Source organism: Hemicordylus capensis, chromosome 3 (genome assembly GCF_027244095.1).
Source record: "Hemicordylus capensis ecotype Gifberg chromosome 3, rHemCap1.1.pri, whole genome shotgun sequence".
NCBI classification, from domain to species: domain Eukaryota; kingdom Metazoa; phylum Chordata; class Lepidosauria; order Squamata; family Cordylidae; genus Hemicordylus; species Hemicordylus capensis.
Genome location: NC_069659.1, coordinates 146387523 through 146408720, shown reverse-complemented (window position 1 = coordinate 146408720; position 21198 = coordinate 146387523). Strand labels below are relative to the sequence as shown.

General features: G+C 42.5%; 1 pseudogene; it reads right to left on the bottom strand.

Moving 5' to 3' along the window:
* Positions 1 to 18598: 18598 nt before the first annotated feature.
* On the bottom strand, positions 18599 to 20367 carry LOC128350517 (SCAN domain-containing protein 3-like; annotated as a pseudogene).
* Positions 20368 to 21198: the final 831 nt, after the last annotated feature.

Here is a 21198-nt window from a genome sequence, read left to right as displayed (position 1 = left end):
GTCTTTTGATCCCATCACTGCATGCAGGCACTCTAACTGGTCAGAATGGCAGACAGTGCATCTGGTGAGGTAGTTTCCCAATGAACCAGAGCAACCCCACCTCCCCGCTCATCCTGCCTTGACTGATGCTGAACCCAGAAACCCAGTGGGCACAGCTGGGAGAGATTTACATATCCCTGCTCATCCAATCAGGTTTCCGTAATGCATGCCAGGTCAGTGTGCTCATCCAGGATAAGCTCCTGGATGGCTGTGGTCTTTTCATTTATGGGCCTAGCATTTAATAGCACCAGCCTCAGGCAAGGTGAGCAGCTGAGAGAGTTACTGAGGTTTCCTTGGATGGGAGAAGGACCGTAGGGTGTGATGGCTTTTATACAGCCAGCACACCTTCCCTTCACCTGGCATGTCCCTAACCCCTGCTAACTTGGCAAAGAGGCACCTTTTTAACGTGGTGATACTCTTTATTTAGCAGGGGGAGAGTAACTGGCCCTATCCATCCCCAGCACAGTACCTCCAGTGACTGTTGCTGGTGTCTATCTTATGTTTCTTTTTAGATTGTGAGATCCTTTGGGAACAGGGATCCATCTTATTTATTTATTTATTATTTCTCTGTGTAAACTGCCCTGAGCCATTTTTGGAAGGGCGGTATAGAAATCAAATAAATAAATACATAAATAAATATCCTAGTCCCACCACCATATCACCCTCTGCCAAGGACCACCTCAATAGGGCCTTCTTCAAAGTAACACGCTCTCCCGGACACATATTGAGAAGAGCTATGCTTGAATAATGACAAGACATGAATGACAGAGGTGATATTCTAGATAAACCCCATCCCTTCCAGTACTTGGACCACTGGTCACAAACAATACCAGGAGTTGTGTTCCAGGGGCAAGGCTAATCAACTAATCTAGTAGGCTCTATGCAGCTGCTAAACCCCCAGGCAGGTATGGGAGTGCTGTTCCCATCAGCGTTCTTGCTGCTAGGTCTCTGCTGTGCTTCATCACTCTGACTCCTCTGATTGAATGGCTATTCCCCACATGGCTGAGAGCCACAAGGATGAGAGCTCTTGTGGTCTCAACCTTAGGCTTGCACCAAGGGTTCACACCCCTAGCCTAAGCTGTCCTTTTTGTGGAGGAACTAGAGGTACCTGCAGAGGGAGGTGGAGCAAATGGAAACTCTCAGCAACCATCAAGAGAGGCCTCCACCTTGCAGCAGTGGGACAGGAGGCTGCCAACTCCTGAGATACAGGAGGTTGCCAGTGCCAACTCCATGAGATTCCAGGCATCTCTGATCTCTACAGGAGGATGCCAATTCCATGAGAAACAGCTTCCCATGAAACATTTCTTCATGGAACTTCATGCACCATCCAATTCTAAATGCATTATCAGGAAGGATCTACAAAGACCCCCTGTTTCCATGATGATAACTAGCTTTCTCAACCATATACTATACTCACCCCACTTCAAGCAACAAGTGTGGGATTCAAATTTTGAATGTCACTGCCATATAAACAGAACATAAAAGCCAACATCCTTGCAATTGAAAAACCAACAAATGAGCAAGAAGTGTTCTAGCTCAGCCCATATCTGGTTGTGCTTCTTTTGTATTTGCTGGAAGGTTTTCATGTAGGAAAACATTTGAAAATATTATCTGCCTATAGTTTTACTTCTCCTCTGTACTAAGTGGTATAATATGGACGAATACCTCAGTACTCATTCTCTGTCATCTCATTCTCCAGTACATGTGGATCAGACCTTGGACACAGTAGCTTTGTCAAACCAAACTCTGACTTTCTTCTGTGGGGTTCTACAGTCACATGGGAGGACTATATCATTTGTATTTTTTTATTTTTTTGTTATATCTGGTAGATTCCTTAGCTTTTTATAATCTCCAGTTTTAATTTTAACCTAATAATGATTGTGGTTTTTAATATGACAACTTTTTGTTTAATTTAGTTAATTTTATTACTTTTTTGTATCTTGTGCCTATCTTATTGTGAGCCGCCTTGAGCAGTAGTGCACTGGAGGGGTGGGGTATAAATATTTTAAATAAATTATTTAAAATAATAATTTACCAGAGCCTAAGGGGTATACTCGTGGGTCAAATGGGCCGTAACCCAAAATTTGGCTGAAAATAAGGCAAATCCGGCAACAGAGCTTACTGGCTTAGAGTCCTGTTCATAAAGAATTATTGGCATTATTCAGCTCTGCAGTGGAACACTTGTTGGCAGTCTAAGGAGATACTCCTGTTTACATATGAACAAATTAGAGTGGGTACTTCTACGCTTCTTTCCTTTTACATCCCACTGTAAAAGTCCCATGGTGTTGAGAAATGCATTAACATTGTGCCATAATATATCACTTGAAAATAGTACTGTGATTCCCAGATGAAATCTACATCAGATAAATCTCTCCCATTCTCTTGTTCTTTGCCAAAGGAAACAAGGTAAAAATCCTTAACATTCAAGGAGTGTAAATAATGGCACCATTGTGAATGTAAACTGCTCAAATTATGTGGTTTTGAGTGTTTGAGAACAATAACCACTGCTGTCAACATAGACTGTTACTAGCCATAGATCTTTTTATTTCTTCATTTTATATATTGTGGGAAGCAATCAAAGGCTGGAGAGAAGAGTGCATTTACTTATCTCAAAACATCCCAGTTTAGAAGTGAACACGATTACAATTGTATAGTTCTCATATCCCCTTTATTCTGACATACTGTTCTGATGCAGGTCAAATAAATAAATTCTCTGCCCTTCCACTCCTTTTTTCCTTTAGAGTTTGAGATATTGATCCTGGCCTAACGTTATTGGCTCTTTGGCTTAGATGGAACAGAGCACTTTATGTCAATCTGAAAATGAGAACAAAATCGGTTTGATGGAGGTTGCCAGGCAACCAGGAAAAAACTAAAACAAAACAACAACCACTGCCCTGCCCTGCCCTTGGGTCTTGAACAGAAGCTTAACGTGCATAAACCAGCAAGCAGTGAAGCTTTTTACAGTGTGGAGACAAATATGGGGCCATCTCTAGCTTTTGCAGGACTGGGGCAAGAATAATTGTGGGGACACCTATAATAAAACTACTGTGTGTGACAATATAGCCAGTCACAACTTCTTAGCCTATTACTACAGATATCTATATAACTGCTTTTCACAAAAGTTCTTAGAGTGTTTTACATGGAAAAAATACATAACAGATGTGTCCATTTGCCCACTTGACTGTCCTCCTTCGCCCAGGACCCCTGGCACCTCAGGAGTGTGGGAAAGGGGGTTAGGTCACCCTTATCCTTGTCCACTAGGGAGGAGATAATCCCTGTTCCTGTCTCCCTGTTCCTGGGAGCCCAAGGCTGCCCCTTTCTCTTGCCACTATTCTCCTCATCAGCAGCGCCATGCCCTTTAAATAGGTGTGTGCGGACTTCACATCCCTTTTGACCCTGCCCCACATCCTCTTTCTCTTTCCTTATTTCTGGTGGCACATGATGAAAGCCTGCTTTCCTTCTCCCCACACTAATAGGGCTAAGGGCAGACCTACCCCAGCACAGCCAGATAGTGGCACACTTATCCTGCTCCACTCATCCACCAGCCAACTCATTGCTGGTGTATAGGCTCACCCCTACTTGTGAACCTCCCTGTCAAGAGTAGCTGTGATGGCTGATTGGGATCTCTCCAGCACAGCTGGCTATGCTGTGGAGTCTTCTTCAGATCTGGGACACAATAGGTGAGTGCAAAACAAATAAGATGGTTCCCTGTTTTTCAAAATGATACACCATGCAAAAGGAAATATAAGATAGAACCATAGGAGGGATGCTGTGCTGGGGCTGGTTAGGGACTGTTCATCTCCTGCAATATTCAGGGGTGGGTCCAGCAGGAAATGACCCCGGGGTGCTACAGAAAACATTTTGTAATTTATTTTTTCTTATATAAAAAGTATATGAATTTTTCTTCATCTAGTATAACGTGATATGTCTATACCTACAAAGATTAGAATCGTTTGGACAATGGTTTTTCCTGTGACACTCTATGGATGTGAAAGCTGAACTTCACATCCAGCTTTAGCTCAAACTATCATACATTATGCAAAGACCCAGATCCCTTGAGAAGTCCATAATTCTGGGAAACGTTGGAGGAAAGAGAAGAAGAGTATGACCAGCAGCAAGGTGGATGGACTTGATTACAACAGCAATGAATGCACCACTGAGAGACCTGAGAGGCCAAGTTGAAGACAAATCATCCTGGAGAGAATCTATCTATGTGGTCGCTAAGATCCGACATTGACTTGACAGCACTTAATCAATCAATCAATCAATCAATCAAGTATTTCTGAAATGCAAAATTTTCACCAAAAGACTGCAGAAAGAAGATTATTCTCATATCTAACTAAATGGTCTATTCTAAACAGGACTAATATTGGGTACAACCAAGGCTTGGGAAATACACTTGGCTGTTTATCCATGATGAGTCCAAAATGAGCCTGATGAGTGGAAATGCCGGCCAGCAGTGCTGGAATCTGCACCCCGTTTTTCTGCAGCCAGCGTGCAGTGCACCTCCTGGTCCAGGAGGTGCACCATACACTGGCTCTGGGGGAACAGGGAGCAGTCCTAGTCCTTCTCTCCCCCATCTCTGCTCCAAGAGGAATGCTGCCACTTCAATGGACAGCGGGGTGGGGGAAGAAGTGTTGTGACAGGAACCAGCTTCAGCAAGTGGGGAGGTTCCCACCACCACCACACTTCTTCCTTGTCACCAGCTGAAGTGGAAGCTTCTTCCCCCGCCCTCGCAAGTAGGGAGGAATACTCACTGCTGCTTTGGAAGGAGCTGAAAGCATGGCAAGAAGCATGGTGGTGGCAACCAGCCCTAGCAAGTTGGGAGGATTCCTCCACAGTTACTGGGGTTGGTTCCTGCCACTGTGCTTCCTCCCCGGCCACTGTTGCTCACCAAAGCAGTGGCATTCCTCCTGGAGGAATATTGCTGCTTCAGTGGGCAGTGGAGGGGGAGGGGAAAAATGACCAGAAGGCATGCCTCTCCACTTGCTGAAACTTGTAGGGTTGCCACCACACTTCTTCCCTGTTGCCCAGGACTTCAAAGCAGCAGCACCCCCCCCCATTTGCTGGGGAGATGGCTCCCAACACCACTCTGGTTCCTTCCTCCTTGGCTTACATCCTACCACTCCCACCAGAGACTCCCACCTTCTCCAGAGATTCTATGTAAATTCTATGTTATGTAGAATTTCTTCTTCTTGTAATAATTATAATATAATATAATATAATATAATATAATATAATATAATATAATATAATATAATATAATATATCATCCTTTCCCTGAGCATATTCTGGTGGAAAATTGAGTGCATTCAGCTAATATAAGTGGCAGGATTGCCCATGTGAAACTTGATATCTGCAGCTCAGTTGGAAGAATGTTATTTATTATTTATTATTTAAAAGTATTTAAATATACTTTAAAAAAATTCAAACTTTCCCTGAGCAGTGGTGCTTTTTGGCTGTGTGTGTGTGTGTGTGTGTGCAGATAGATGTAGAGCCCTTTCTCACAATTGCATGAGAGCGATTGAGGACAGGTGGTGGGGAAGGCAGCAGAGGCTTGCCTTCCTGCAGATGATCCGGGTGGGGTGGGGGTTTGGGCATGCAGACCACAAACCCAGATGGTCCACAGCTTCCATGGGCAACATGGAGGTGCAGGGGTTGGGATGCTTTGTCCTGGCCCCCAGAAATCCCACAATGCACCTTGCAAGTGTGCAGTACATTGTGGGGATCTCCCCAGCAATGGGCTGGCTTCTGGGATGGGAGGAAGGAGAAGAATAGTCAGCCCTTGCCTCTAGGGATGTGTGAACCTGCTCGAGGTCAAGCTGTTTCAGCTCTGAACCAGGCTGCCTAGAGGTTTCGCCCTTGAACTGAACCCTCTGGGCCAGCTCAGAGCTGGTTCGGGTGTTCTAAGGTGGGTTTTTTATTTTTATTTTTAAAACTCACTGTTGGGTCTGGGGGTGCTGCTACATCTGCAGGGGATGTCTCTCTGCCATCTCTCCTGCCTCCACTGGCCTCCCCCCACTCTTCAAAGGGCTGTTTTGGCCCATTTTCAGGCAGTTCCATCCCTTGCTCTGGTGGTGACAGCCATTTTGGAGGCTGCCATGCATGTGCCGTGGCCCCCAGGCCACACAAATGGCCAGGACTCAAACCGAATTCAAACTGAACCAGGCAAACCAGTTTTATGCACACCCCTACTTGCCTCCCCATAAATGGAGATCGAAAGGAAGGATCAATCATGGATGGACACAGAGGCAGGAATTTCTTGTTCCCAGGGGTGCCAGAACATTATTGGATCTAACTTACCTCACAGGATTGTTGGAAGAATCAAGAGAGATAGCCATAGACATATCACCACCCTGAGCTCCTTGAAGGGTGGGATACAAAATTTAACATGTTGGGTAAACCTTGAACCATTAAACTGATTATACTTTAACAGTTTATAACGATACATGGACTCTCTCTTTTATAACAAAAGATATTGGTATAACCAATTTTTTGGCCAATAGTAGGACTTTTTCATATGAGGATTATTGATTATTCTCTTTGTCTTGCTGGGAGATATGCTATTGTAGTCCCAACGTAGACTACAATTCATGTTTTATGATCAATTAATTGGTCTTTGTAATACTAATACACAGATAAGACAGATAAGACAGATAAGATATTTTAATTGATATACATATAATTGCAGCTATTTTGAATTACATAGAGGATCTGGACCATTACATGTCCCTACCGCAACTGGAGATTGTTCAAGGTTTGCCCAATATGTTTAATTCTGTATCCCAAATACAAAATCAAAACAGAATCCAAAAGGTCCAATAAATATTGCTGTAACAACCCACTATACATTCTAATAACAACAAATATATCTCCAGTTGCTCCAGGTGGGCATAGGCAGCCATTTGGCCACTCTTGTTAATCTGCTGCCTGAGGTAATTGCCTCAGTTTGCTTAATGGGCTGCCTTCCTGACTACAGACTACAAGTGAGTATTTTTGTTCATTTACAACCACTCCCTCAGCTTCAGTTTCACATTTGCAAAATGAAATTGCTGCGACCCTCACAAGATTTTGCAGAGAATAAGCAAGAACTGTATTCACATACACAAAAGTGAATTTCTTACTGCTGCTGAGTATAGAGATCATGAACAAGGGGAAAGAACAAGATCAGTAGAAGTGTGGAAATAAATAAGAAACAGGGAGAGATACAGGTGGGTTGGGGAATGTAGAAAAAATTGGGAGGGGGGGAGAGCAGATTAAAGGGTGGGGGAGGACAAAAACAGAAATATTACGGAGAAATGGGACCAAAACAGAAAGGAATGTGAAGGAGTGCTGATGAGTTAGGAAACAGAAGAAAAAGAAAATTTAGAGAGGAGACCTAGTTGGGAATTGAGCCATATGAAGGAAGAGGAGAGAATGGTTGGGAAGGCTGCATGGTGACAACAAAATGATTTTGAAGAGTTTTGGGTTTTTTTAAGAGAGAGGTGTTATAGGTGGGATAGAGACAAAAAGACATACTGAGAAGGAAGAGGATTAAAAAAATGGAGACTAGGGAAAAAAAGTTGGGTAAAGAAGATAAGCAAGCAGAATTTTCAGAAAGCAACACAAATACCCACACGGTGCAGTTAAAAGAAAGCTGCCAAATGAAAATTATTACTGTGAGGGTTAACCAGTGGGGAAAGTGCCGGAGAGAGAGAAACGTGCACCTAGGGAATGAGAAGGGCTAAGTGCAAGAGAGCCCTGGCTCCACGCTTACCAGCAATCCTCAAATCAGCAAACAAGAGATGACCCCACAGGTGTCTGAGATGTCATTGTGATTTTTCTGGTGATTTAATAATAAAAATCAACTTTATTTGTTAGCTGCCCCATAACAAATTGATTCCCCATTTTGAAATGGCATGAACAAACTAGAGTGGATACTTCCAGTGAATTTCAACAATTACTTGGAAGGAAGGAAAGTGTGCAGGTAGTTTCATCTTCTGAACATGTAGCATTTTTCAGTATATATCAATTGAATAATTAGGCCCACATCAAAGCTCCAGAAATGTCTGGCACCTTAAAATGGCAATAATACTTATGGAAACATGGCTAGACATAGAGATGTGCACAAAACCGGTTTTGCTGGTTCAGTTTGGGTTCTGGTTGAACCAGACCCGGTCCAGTTCGAGTGCCGGACTGGTTGGAACCGGTTCAGAGCTCTACTGGTAAAGGGGAATCCGATGAGGGAATCCCCCAGAGTAGTCAGGGCTGCCGGCGGTCCAGTTCAGGCCTCCACACATGCGTGGAGGTCACTAAAATGGCCTCCATGCATGTGCAGAGGCCCAGACCAGACTGGTGAAGGCCTGAAGTGAGCCACTGCAGGCCCTGGCTACTCTGGGGCAAACCCGCAGGGGTGGGGGGAGCCTCACTGCCCCCAAAGCCACTGTCACTGATGATAGTACTTGTAAATACTAACTGACTCCCTCCTGCCCCCTCTCTAGGCTTAGGGAAACCCCACTGACCCTTTACTGGTAGAACTCCTAACTGGTTCGGTTCAATGCCTTGCTGCCCAGAGACGTAAGTTTGGGCGGGGTATAAATTTAATAAACAAACAAACAGGGCCCAGTTCGGTTCAAACTTGGAATGGTCAAGGCCAGTCCACCTTGACCCCGAACCTGTTGAGCTGAACTGTTTTGACATCAAGCCCATCTCAAACTGAGCCAGCTTGCACACCCCTAGTTAGACATGGGTGAGTCTTTGCATAATGAGCAGGGTTTGTTTTTGTTTCCTCCAAACCTTGGATATTGTATCCTTCCTTCCATAAATTCTGCACTGTCACTCAGTTATATCCCTAGAAGACTTAGCGGTGCTAGTTGTTTCTTACCTCTCTTTGCCAACATTAATTTTGGAACCTTTGCCTCCAAATCTGTGAAGCACGGTAGTCTTTTGTACCGTTCGTTACTTTGAGGTGGTTTCTTGGCCTGCAAAGAGATTTGAAGTGAGAGTAGACATTGGCATAACATAATGTCACAAAGGTATGAATACCTCCCTACATGAGTGGGCAGTGGTGATATTCCTAAGTGAAAATGTACAAGCTCCCAAACACAATTTTATTAGTTCCTCCTCTCATAGTATTCCAGCATTTTCTCTCCTGACTGCACTGGCAAAGTTGTTCAGGAGACAAAGGTGGAGAAACAAATATATCATGGAGGTGTGTATTTTATAAGACATATGCTAGTAAACATACAATGCAGTATAGCATGGAGTATAGCCAGAAGAGCAATGTTGTATTGTTCTAATGAAAATTAATGAATGGATATTGCAGATTCAGTGTGGGAAGGCTAATACTGTCATCCACATAGTGGGAAAAATCTAAATGCTAGAATGGGGAAAATATGTTTAATAGTTCAGTATGCTACTTGTGCAAACTAGCTTGCAACTACTTTACTAACATACTTTCTGTTCATTAAGCATATACTCCATGACATAGATGCTTTATAAAATATTCCATAATTGATGTAAAAGATGAACTAGCTGGGTCTACATTGAACAAGGTAATTAATCTTTATAAGGCAAGAAGAGCCAAGACCTTGCCTTGATTTTTATTATTTCCTCTGTGGGTATACAGTTCTTTTGTACATTCTGCGTGTGCTCTGGGGTAAAATGAAACATGCTTGCTATTACAGTGCTTTGCTGCCACACACACAAAAAAGAGAAATACAAAATATGCACAATGACACTAAAAACACACCAGGTGCCCATTTAAAAAAAAGCCTGTGACGTGTTTCTTGAATACCATTTGGTAACATTTAAGGCTGTTACCCAATTAAAGAAATCTTAGCTGGGTAATCAAATGAGTTTTAATCAATTAACAGATTAAATCTCCATAAATGTACACATTACCACGATAGTTCTGAAAGGAAAAAAACCTATTTTCTCTTGAATGAAGTAGAGGGGTGGGATGTTTCCCCTTCTAAGGTGGTCCCTGCTCTTTTTGTATGTGTTTACACATAATGAACTCAAAATGCTTACTATTAATTGGAGTGTCTTTTTAACCAATTAAATACTCTTAATCAATTGATTTAATGAATTAAAGGCTGCAGCACTAGAAACCTCCTGTTAAAGATGTAGATAAACAGGTCATCAGACTGTTGATAATAATGAATTACAGTAGTAAGTTTTTACATAGCACTTTTAGTATGTCCAAGTCACTCTGGACTATTTGAGTAACGTGCTCAATCTTGTAAGGTAGGTCAATATTGTGATTCCCATTCTACTGATGGGGCCTGAATCGAAAGAAAAGTAGCTGATAAACAGTGTGAATTACTAATGAGTAGCCCCCTTGAGCTTAATAGGGAAAGTTAGCCATGACTAACATTGTTTATTCAATTATTTTGAATGGGGCTATTCATGAGTATCTTGCTACAGATGCCAGTCAGGGCTAGGGATATGTGCAAAATGTGATTCAGCGTCCGAATCATGGGCACATCCCTTCAACCATGAGGGCTTACACAGCTCCTTTAAAGCAGAGGAGCAGGTCCATACTCTGATCGCCACCATTGCTGTAATTTGGGTGCTCCCCCCAGCTATGTCCGTGCACCAGCGGGGCATCTCCCAGCTGCCCCTGTGTGATACAAACATGCTCACGACCGCTGCACATGCGTGGAGGATGTGTGTGCCAGCGCCGTACAGGGGCAGCTGGAAGATGCCCCACTAGTGCGCGGGCATACCTGAGGGGAGAGAGGACTATGACAATGGTGGCAATCGGAGGAGGAGCAGGTATGGACCTGCCCTCCTCCACTTTAAAGGGCCTCATTTTAAAAGGGATGTGCCCATGATTCGGAGGCCGATTGCATTTCAGCACATCCCTAGTCAGTGATGTACATGTTACCCTATTTATCCAAAGAAAAGGTGAATGTGAATGTAAGACAATACCTTAAAAGGTTAAATACAGGTTGGTATTTAAACCTGTGTTTACCACAAAGAAAGAGAACTCGGAATCCCCACCCCCCAAAAAAATTTAACAGGCAAGAACTAGGGGGAAAAAATCTTGTCTTCGATATGGTACATATGATATGTTGTAGTTGAGTTGAGATTTGAATTGGGAACTTCTCTGTTCTGTGATTCACAGAGATACAGAGAATGAGGTGGAACTTAGGAAGCTGCCATATACTGCGTCAGACCATTGGTTTATCTAGCCCAGTATTGTCTTCACAGACTGGCAGCGGCTTCTCCAAGGTTGCAGGCAGAAGTCTCTCTCAGCCCTATCTTGGAGAAGCCAGGAAGGGAACTTGGAACCTTCTGCTCTTCCCAAAGCGATTCCATCCCCTGAGGGGAATATCTTACAGTCCTCTCACTTCTAGTCTCCCATTCATATGCAACCAGGGCAGACCCTGCTTAGCTAAGGGGACAAGTCATGCTTGCTACCATAAGACCAGCTCTCCTCTCCTAAACCTCCTAAAAATGAATCTAAACCTCCAGAAATGAATTGGCTTCAGCATTCCTAACTCTTCTGCAATTGGGCTCTTAAGCTGCTATCCTTTGCATGCTTGTTTGAGAATATTTCCCATTGAACTATGTAGAATTTACTTCTCCATAAATATGCACAGGCTTGGGCTATTAGCTGCTCTTGACATTGCATGGATGTCACATGCTTTTTCATTAAAACTTAGCTCTAGTTTAAGCTGCTGTAATACTTTAGAAAAATGTAAGATGAAGCTGTCTATGGTGGAAATGGGTACTGTACTACAAAGGAACCCGATGCATTGCTAAAAAGGAATTTTATATGCCCTTGAACCCGGCACTTGGTTCTACTCTACACTATGCTGGTCAGCCAATGAGGACAAGATATGAGACACAGTTTTGCTATTAAGAAAATGATGCTAGAGATCATAAAGGTGACCTGAAACAATTTTTTTGCAGAAGGAAAGAAACTATGGGAAACAGTTATGTCCATGGACAGAGAAATGACACATATCAAAGCAGGAGGAACCTGCTTGCTAATATAGTGAATCGCTACTAAAATGTCACGTACAAATTTCTTACATAAGAAAACTGGGCTGTGTGGTTTGATCTTTTATTATTACTGTGCCAGGGAGGAAGCCAAAGTTGTCTGGCTGTTGCAGCAATTGGGAACATAATTGATCCTCCAGCTGGTCACTGCTTTGGGCCTTTGACACTGTGGCATTTACTGGGTTTTATTTCAGGCTTATTTTAGTCCAGCCAGAAGACTGTTTATTGCTCTTGTTTATTAAAATTTCTTAGCCACTGTTTAAACCTCATATTTATTACCAGCAAGTTATCCTGTAATGAGGCCACAAACTCTGGGAAGAATTAGCTCCTTTCTGCTCTACAAGCATCTTTTATGGGTATCACCAGCATTCGAATTTCGAAGGCACAGTTTTTACCTTTACAAAAGTCTGAACTGTTTCTAAAAGGGAGAGAGAAAAGAGCTCAATCACATAGAACCAAATGTATCATTTTGCATTATGTATGGACAGACTTCAAGTATACACAGTCCTCCCTGATGTATGATGATCTATCAAACTGTGAGGTAGGTTAAGTTTTAGGGCTGTAATTTGACCTTCGTGGCTCAGCAAGGTTTTGAATCTGGAGATTTCCTGAATTCAAATGCAGGTCTTTGGCTACTGCATTATATCTGTATGCCACATTTGAGCATTTAGAAGATGCAAAATACATATGTTTCATGAAGATGACGATTATGTACCAAAGTCATTAGGTCAGTGATAACATTATATAAAGGAGGTTAGTTAGCAAGCCAGCTTATGCATGGCTCATGTACACAATATGTTAGGAAGACCAATTCAGGGGAGAGGGGGACATTCACCCCATGGTTTTAAAATGGAGTGTCTTTGATGATATATAAGCCCAGCTGCTGTAACAAGATCACACTGAAGCCTCAGAGGTTGTTTTGTTTGTCTCCTACTGTTCTATCAACCCTGATGTCAATCAGTAAAACAGCTTAAGGATCTGAAATAGCACACTGCACAAATGTTGGTGTTCTGTGGCAGTTATTTACTTATTGAATTTGTATCCTGGCTTTTGGGTTGAAAAACCTCACAGGGAAGCTTACAGAAACACATCAAACAACAATAAAAATACTGTACAATCGAAACAGTAAATGCAGGATTATGGCAGAATAAAACAAAGAAAAAATAAAATCTGTTGTGAATAAAACCTAGAATAAATAAGATCTGTTGTGCACCTGTGGGGTGTGTGTGTGTGTGTGTGTGTGTGTGAGAGAGAGAGAGAGAGAGAGAGAGATGGTGTGTGTGTGTGTGTGTGTGTGTGTGTGAGAGAGAGAGAGAGAGAGATCATGCACAGTATCCTCCACACTTTCCTCAGACAACTTTTTTCCCTGTTCTACTTTCCTTACATTTAGGTAGCTAGCTTTTCCAGAGTTATTATTGTTAAACCTGTTACCTTTTACCCTCTGTTAGAAAGCTGTGATCTGATACAGGCATCAAGTCTGGAACACATTTTTTTTTACTCTGTAGCCCATAACACATAGGCTATAACTCATGTTATTCTATGTACAGGTGTGTGAAAACATGTACACATGTACATGTTTTGGTGTGAATGACTGTACATGTTAATTTTAAAAAAGAACCTGTGGATGGGCCCTCTCAAGTGCAGGGTACAGATAGAATGTGTATTGCATACGTGTGTATGGGCCAGTTCAAAGATACTTCACCTGCCAGTCTGACCATGCAATAAGGATGGTTGTATGTGTGTGTGCGTGCATGTCCTCCCCCACCCTAGTTTGCAGTGGTGTCTTTCCTTAACACACACAGTTAATGAACAGTGGCCCTGTGCACCAGAGGTGGGGAAGGACTGTGGCCTCACATCCATATCCCATGAAGCTGGGCCAGTGGACAAAGTATCATTCAAACCAGAGCTGGAAGAGAGTTGGTCTAGTGGTAGCAAGCATGACTTGTCCCCTTAGCTAAGCAGGGTCTGCCCTGGTTGCATATGAATGGGAGACTTGATGTATGAGCGCTATGAGATATTCCCCTTAGGGGATGGAGCTGCTCTGAGAAGAGCATCTAGGTTCCAAGTACCCTCCCTGGCACCTACAAGATAGAGTGGAAAGAGATTCCTGCCTGCAACCTTGGAGAAGCCACTGCCAGTCTGTGTAGACAATACTGAGCTTGATGGATCTATGGTCTGACTCAGCATATGGCAGCTTCCTATGTTCCTAATGTGTGGGTGAATAAATTTACTTACTTATTTATTATTTATTTATAAGGCTCTGGGCAGTCTACAAGAAGTTTAAAAAATACCCCCCCCCAAAAAAAAATTTAAAACACACAGCTTAAAAATATATTAAAACTATTTAAAAACATTTCCTTACCATTTGAAACCAAATTAAAAATACTTTAAAACAATTTAAAAACCTTGGAAGGCCAGGCCAAACAAGTAAGTTTTTAGGGCTCTCTTAAAGGCCAAGAACAATCCTAAATTATGGATATCTGCCTGTAGTGTCAGGAGCAGCTACAGAGAAGGCCCGGCTCTGAGTCACCACCAGACATACCAGTGGTAACTGGAGGCAGACCTCTCTGGATCACCTCAACATGTGATGGGGATCATACAGAAGAGGGTGGTCTCTAAGGTAGCCCAGACCCAAGCTGTTCAGGGCTTTAAAGGGAATAACCAGCACTTTGTATTTTGCCTGGAAGCAAACTGGTAGCCAGTGCAACTGTTTTAAGACAGTTAAAACCATAACTGTCCATAACTGTTAAAACCATAACATAATATTATCTCTCCAGGTTACCCCCCGAGTACCTCCACCTTGCTTGGATTCAGCTTCAATTTGTTATCCCTCATCCAGCCCATTACTGCCCATAGGCAGGCATTTAGGGAATGAATGCCATTTGATGATGATGATGGTGGTGGTGGTGGTGATGATGATGATAAGGAGAAATAGATTTGGGTGTCTTCAGAATACTGGTAACACCCAGCACCAAATCTCCTGATAACCTCACCCAGAGGTTTCATGTAGATGTTAAAAAGCATTGGTGACAGAATGGAGCCCTGAGGGACTCCATATAATAGCTCCCGTTTTGAAGAGAAACCGTCACCAGGCTCCACCATCTGCAATCTGTCTGAGAGACAGGAGTGGAACCACTGCAAAGAACTATACTTGTGTATAGATCTGTACATTTGTGCACTGTTCACATACTGAATGTTTGTTGAACATAATGTGTGGATAGGGCTTGAAAAGATATTTAAATATTTGTTGAGGTCTTTGAGATTTGAACCAGGATGTGGCCCTGCTCTTGAACCACTCCCCCATGAAGTACCTGACTGAAGTAAATTCAACCATTCATATTCATTTTCTTTCATGTTTGAGTGCCATGTTTTAATAAGTATTTCTATGGTATAATTTCTATGCAAGGCTCAGACTACTAGCAATTTCTAATAAGACCAAAGTACTATCAGGTGGTGTTGGCTTAGTGTTGACAGCGGTCGTGAGTATATAGGAAATGGAGAAGAATGATAAATTTCTATATATGGAAAAGGTGTCGATTGTTTTGAGTTGATGTGAATGGAATGTGGGCAGCTGAACAGAGAATTTTAATGTCAGGGTTAGAAAATACTCCACTTTGTTTGAAAGTAATATTGACTAAATGTAGTAAATCAGACCATTTGTATTGAACAATTGAAAGTTGTGAAAGCAGCATAGGTATCAATGCCATTCAAATGAATTTTCTTACCTAGATCGAAGGGCATGCCCATAACCCCTGGGGAAATGAAAAACAATATAAAATTTTAAAAACAATATACAATTTTAAACATAGCCCTATCAATAACATAACTGTACATTGGATCTAACCATTAGGAAGCAGAGTGCCATGAACTCATCTTTCAAAACAACAGAATTTTGCCACTGTGTGTGTGATAGATGAATTCACATCTATTAGCAGATATTTGGTATAGAATTCATCCGACCAACCTGGAAGATTATGTAAAAGAGGGTCAATTAACCCTCACCCAAGGTCTACATAAAACACATACCGCAGGAGCACATGTGCAACTGATTCAATCTCATCAGAGTTACAGGGGCAATATCTCTGTTCAGTTGGGAGTCTATTGTATCTACCAGCCAAGAGTTCTGAAGGGAGGGCACTCATACGGACCCTTGAAAAGGCCGATCTATGTTTGGAGAAAGTGAGGAGTAAAAGATAATCGGCTGGGCGAATTCCCATCCCACCACTGAGCAGGAGGAATGACCTAGATGTCCTCGACAGGTCTTTCTGAAACTTAATATCCCAGGTCCTTTGTTTAATAACTTCTTTGGCCCTGTCCAAACCCACAGAGAGGACTACCTCAAGTGAAAGACCATAGGTACAGAGTTTCCTGACACAGTTCTCCCACCAGCTTGAGCAGTGCCTATCCAATAGTAACAAAGGGAGGAGACCAGAGGGCAATATGTTGATTCTTGCCCAGTTTGTTAGTATTAAATACCAGGCTCTGGCTTCTATCGAGATAATGCCCGATTCCATTATCAAAGTTGCATTAGAAATGGATTTGGGAGTCAGATATAATGTTCTTAAGAATCTGGCTTGGACCCGCTCCAGGAGGGAATAGTTATAGTAGGCTTCCAGCTGTGCCCCATATAACATTTGAGCCATTGACTTTGCCTTGAATAAGTTGATGGGAGCTGGAATGAACATCCCTCCTTGTTGCCTGTGGAAGTTGAGAATTTCTGATGCACTTCTCTGTGCCTGAGCAGCAGCATAACTGATTTGGGCGGTCTTATCCCCAAATTCCTGAAATACAACCCCCACAAATACTTAAAACATTTAACCTGCTCTATGTCATGATTGTCAATCCTCCATTTATATTTTTTCCTCCTGTTGGAGAAGGCCAAAATTTTGGTTTTCTGATAATTAATATCCAGTTGCTCTATAGAGGGCTAAGGCCTTAAGAGCTCTTCTCATCCCCACTTGTGACTGGGAAGAAAAGACCACGTCATCTGCATATAAAAGAACAGGAATCCGTCTATCTGCCAACTTTGGGGTGTGTATATCTAAGCCCTGCAGGCACTTCATTAAAGAGTTTACATAGATATTGAACAATGAAGGGGCCAAAATGCACCTCTGCTTGACCCCGCCTAGATGTCCTAACCCTAACTGGCCCTGCGGTTGCATCTCACTCTAAGGCTTGTATTGTCATACAGTTTGATCAGCAGCAGCAAGAGCCTCTTATCAATTGAGGTGCTACGGAGCCTGGACTATTGGCGCCCTCTAGAAATTGAATCAAACACTGCCTTAAAGTCTACGAATGCGGCAAATAAGGTAGATTTGGGGAATCTTGTATATTTCTCAGCTAGGTGTTGTACAACCAGACAGTAATAAATCGTAGAATACTGGTCTAAAACCTGCCTCCTCATCTTCCAGGAATTGCTCCTGCTCCAACCAGTCCATGACTTTCTGATTTAATAGCCTAGCATACATTTTGCTAATAATATGAAATAGGCTTATGGGTCTGTAATTAGATGGAACATTTCTGTTACCCCTTTAAAATATAGATACCACAATTGCCAGACCCCAGTCTTCTGGAATATGGGTGGAGTTGTTTATATAGGTAAATAAGGTGGCCAACACTCTGCCCACCACTCGGGATTAGCCTTGGTAAGCTCAGATGCAATAAAATCATTTCCAGGTGCTTTGCCACTCAATAGATTGATCAATACGTTTTGACTTCTGCAAACAAAACTGGGGGCCAGTTCTGAGTGCTTCCAAGTGAGAGCTCTGTCTCAGGGGTGGGATAACTGGCACTACCAAAAAGTGCATTAAAATGTGTCTCCCATACCATCGCTGGAATGCAGCAAGTCAGGAGTGTCGAGTCCCGACCGGAGCTACCCAAAATAATTCACCAGAATAAAGAAGAATTTTTAAGTCTGGTTGCTTCTATCAGCTGTAGCCAGGATTGCTCCAAAGCTAGTATTTTTTCCCCTTGCCCAGCAGTAATTTATACTGTCTTTTTGCATCCTTTATAATCTGGTTAGACTCAGATGAGAGATACCTCCTATGTTGAATGAAAATGTTAATTAACTCCCTCTTTGCAACACAACATTCATTGTCAAACCATTCTTTGGATTTGGATCTGTTCTGCAGTGACTTAGATGAACTTCTCATAATGAATACCTGCAACATTTCATTAAGGGTTTCATAGTGATCCAAGATAGAATCTGAAGGAGGGTCTGCTTCAGCATTCACCATTGCTAAACACAGTGAGAAACCCTCCTCTGAGTTCAACCAACTGCTCACCAGTTCACTACCTTGTCCACACCACCTAATTCTAAGGGGCCTGGCTTCCTCTAAAGCAGTGTTTCTCAAACTTTGTTGGTTCGCCGCCCCCTTTTAGAAAAAAATTGAATGCTTAATGCCCCCCTGCCAAGCCCTGCCCCCAGGGTGGGGGGTGAGCTGCCCAAGCCCCGCCCCTGGAATGCCCCGCCCCTTGCCTAAGGCACTGCTGGGGGTTGGGCCAGACCCGAGTAATGGTGAGGACATAGAGGACAGGAATACGAACTAAACTAGTAACAGAATAAGTTTTAATGAGAAGGATGAGCCTGATGAGATTCTAACAATTTGTCAATATTCGGCTCCATGTTTGTTAACAGCATTCTCAAATCTCCATGATTAGCTATCTGCAGCCTATTTCTTTTTTTTGTTATTAGTGTTGTTACTGCACTGAACCCACGTTCCACTAAATAAGACGAAGGGAATGCAATAAGAAGTTTTTGAACAATAGTCCATAAACCAGGATAAAGTTCAGGTATCTGCTTCTGCAGCCAAAACTGTCGGTATCCAGATTTAAATTTAAATTTCAGCTCTTCATTTGTTCTTAACTCAATCAAATCTTCTTCTAAGTTTGGAGATGCTTCTGAAATTTCACAGGAAAATGGGTCCAAAAGCCAATCAGGTAAATCCATTTTTAAAATATCCTGAAATCGTTTTTTGAAGTCCAATTCCAGAGTTTCCAAATGTTGGCAATATTCAAGTAAATCTTCGTCATTTTTTTCTACTGTTGACAAATTTGGAAAGTGGATAAATTCTCCCTGTCCCAAGTTTCTTTTATGTATTTGAAGCTTTCCCACAAATGCAGAAATTACATTTTTAGTTTTTATTAGATTCAGGTCATCACCTTGGAGCTGAAGGTTCATTTCACTTAATTTGTTAAACAAATCTGTCAGATAAGCTATATCTGGTTTTGATTTTATCAAATCTGCTCTTAAAGTAGCATCTTTGTCTTCCAAAAACTCTAGCACTGAGTTGAAAAGGTTGGAAAAACGGCTCAAACTGGCTCCCTTTGATAGCCAACGAACTTCTGTATGAAGAAGCAGACGATTGTAATCTTCATCGTTCTCCATACAGAGTTGTCCAAATAACCTGTCCTGCAAAGAATTACCTCTGATTTTGTTCACTGCTCTGATGATGAGATGAAGTGAGCTATGTAAGTGTTCACTCAGGTTTTTCGCTACTAGATGTTGCCGGTGAATAACACAGTGTACGGCCAATATATTTGGTACCTCTTCCTTTAAATGTGCCATAAAACCATTGTAGCGTCCAACCATAGATGGAGCACCATCAGTAGCAACAGACAATATGTTATTCAGGGGAATTTCTTTCGCTTCAAAAAAATCTTTCGTTACACGAAATAATGATGCTCCTTTAGTAACAGTTTCTAAAGTTTGGGCAAACAATAACTCTTGGCAGATTTGTTGATCCCTTATGAAATGCACATAAGCGAGAAGTAAGGCTTCATTCCCTGGCAAAGTTGACTCATCAAGTTGCATTGAAAACTGAGATGTTTTTAAATAATTACATAGAGAGTTTTCAATGTTTTCAGCCATCTCATCAATTCTTCTTTGGACTGTGTCATTACTCAAAGGAATTTTTTTGACAATGTCAGTTGGTGACGTGTGTAGCACAGTCTGTAATACCTCCTTTATGGCTGGTATAATAAGTTCTTCCCTAATAGTATGCGGTTTCCCTGATTTTGCAATAAGTAAAGCTATATTGTAAGAAGCACGCAACCCATCGTTACCTTGTTTGGAAGCTGTTGAAAAGATAGTTTCCAATTTGGGCTGTTTTACAAACTTTTTTTGAGTCCTTGAAAATAATGCAGATCTTTATTCTTTTTATCTGGATGGATTTTTGTCAGATGTTCTTGGAGTCTAGAAGGCTTCATAGCTTCATTTGAGAAAACTTTTTGGCATATTATACACATTGGTAATGCATTATTTGAAGGAGACGGAATGAAACCATATTTCAAATAATCAACACTGTACTGTCTGCATTTTTTCTTTGCCTCAGACATGGTAATAACTGAAACAAGAAGCGTTGGAGCTCCGAGGGGCGGGAGCATTTAAAAAGTCAGCAGGCTCCCTCAACTGCATGTAAAAGTAGTGACCGCCTTCCCCTGAAAAGTTTTGGCTGGCGGTGGGTGGGGTAGCTGGAGGACTGAAGCCCAGGGCGGCAGCTGCCTGAAGACCTCCAGTGTCTTCAGGCAGCTGCCGCCCTGGGCTTCAGTCCTCCAGCGTCTCAGTGGAGTCTCAGTGGGCGGCAGAGGATTTAGCCGGCTCCCCTGCTGCGCCTGCGCAATGAGCCCCTCCCTTGGCTCATTGCGCAGGCGCAGCAGGGGAGCCAGCTGAATCCTCTGCCGCCCACCGATTGGTTCCTGGCGCCCCCTAATTTTACATGGAGCTTCCAACGCCCCCTTGGATTGCTCCAATGCCCACTAGGGGGCAATACCGCCCACTTTGAGAACCATTAAAGCATCAAATTGTTGATTATAAGTGGCCTTGACATTGCTTGCCGGGGGCTTACAGATGAAACTCAACAGTAGGTGGTCACTTTCTTTCTTGGACCAGAGACTTAGTCAAATCTGCATCTTGTATAGGATCCAAACCTGGCTGCAGATATAATGCACAGATTTCTATTTCATAGTCATGCTGGGCACTAGGTTGCCTCTTTGTAATATCCAGTGGACTTGCGTGGGTATCTCTGGGGACAGGGCCCCCCCCAGACAGGGCCTCCTTTGATGCCTCACCCTCAGTAAGGGTTGCCTTTGTCTGTTCTGCATGGACAGGTGAATTGCATTCAGATACAGAGTCTGATGGGGTCATATCTGTGTGATTTCAGTTCCCTC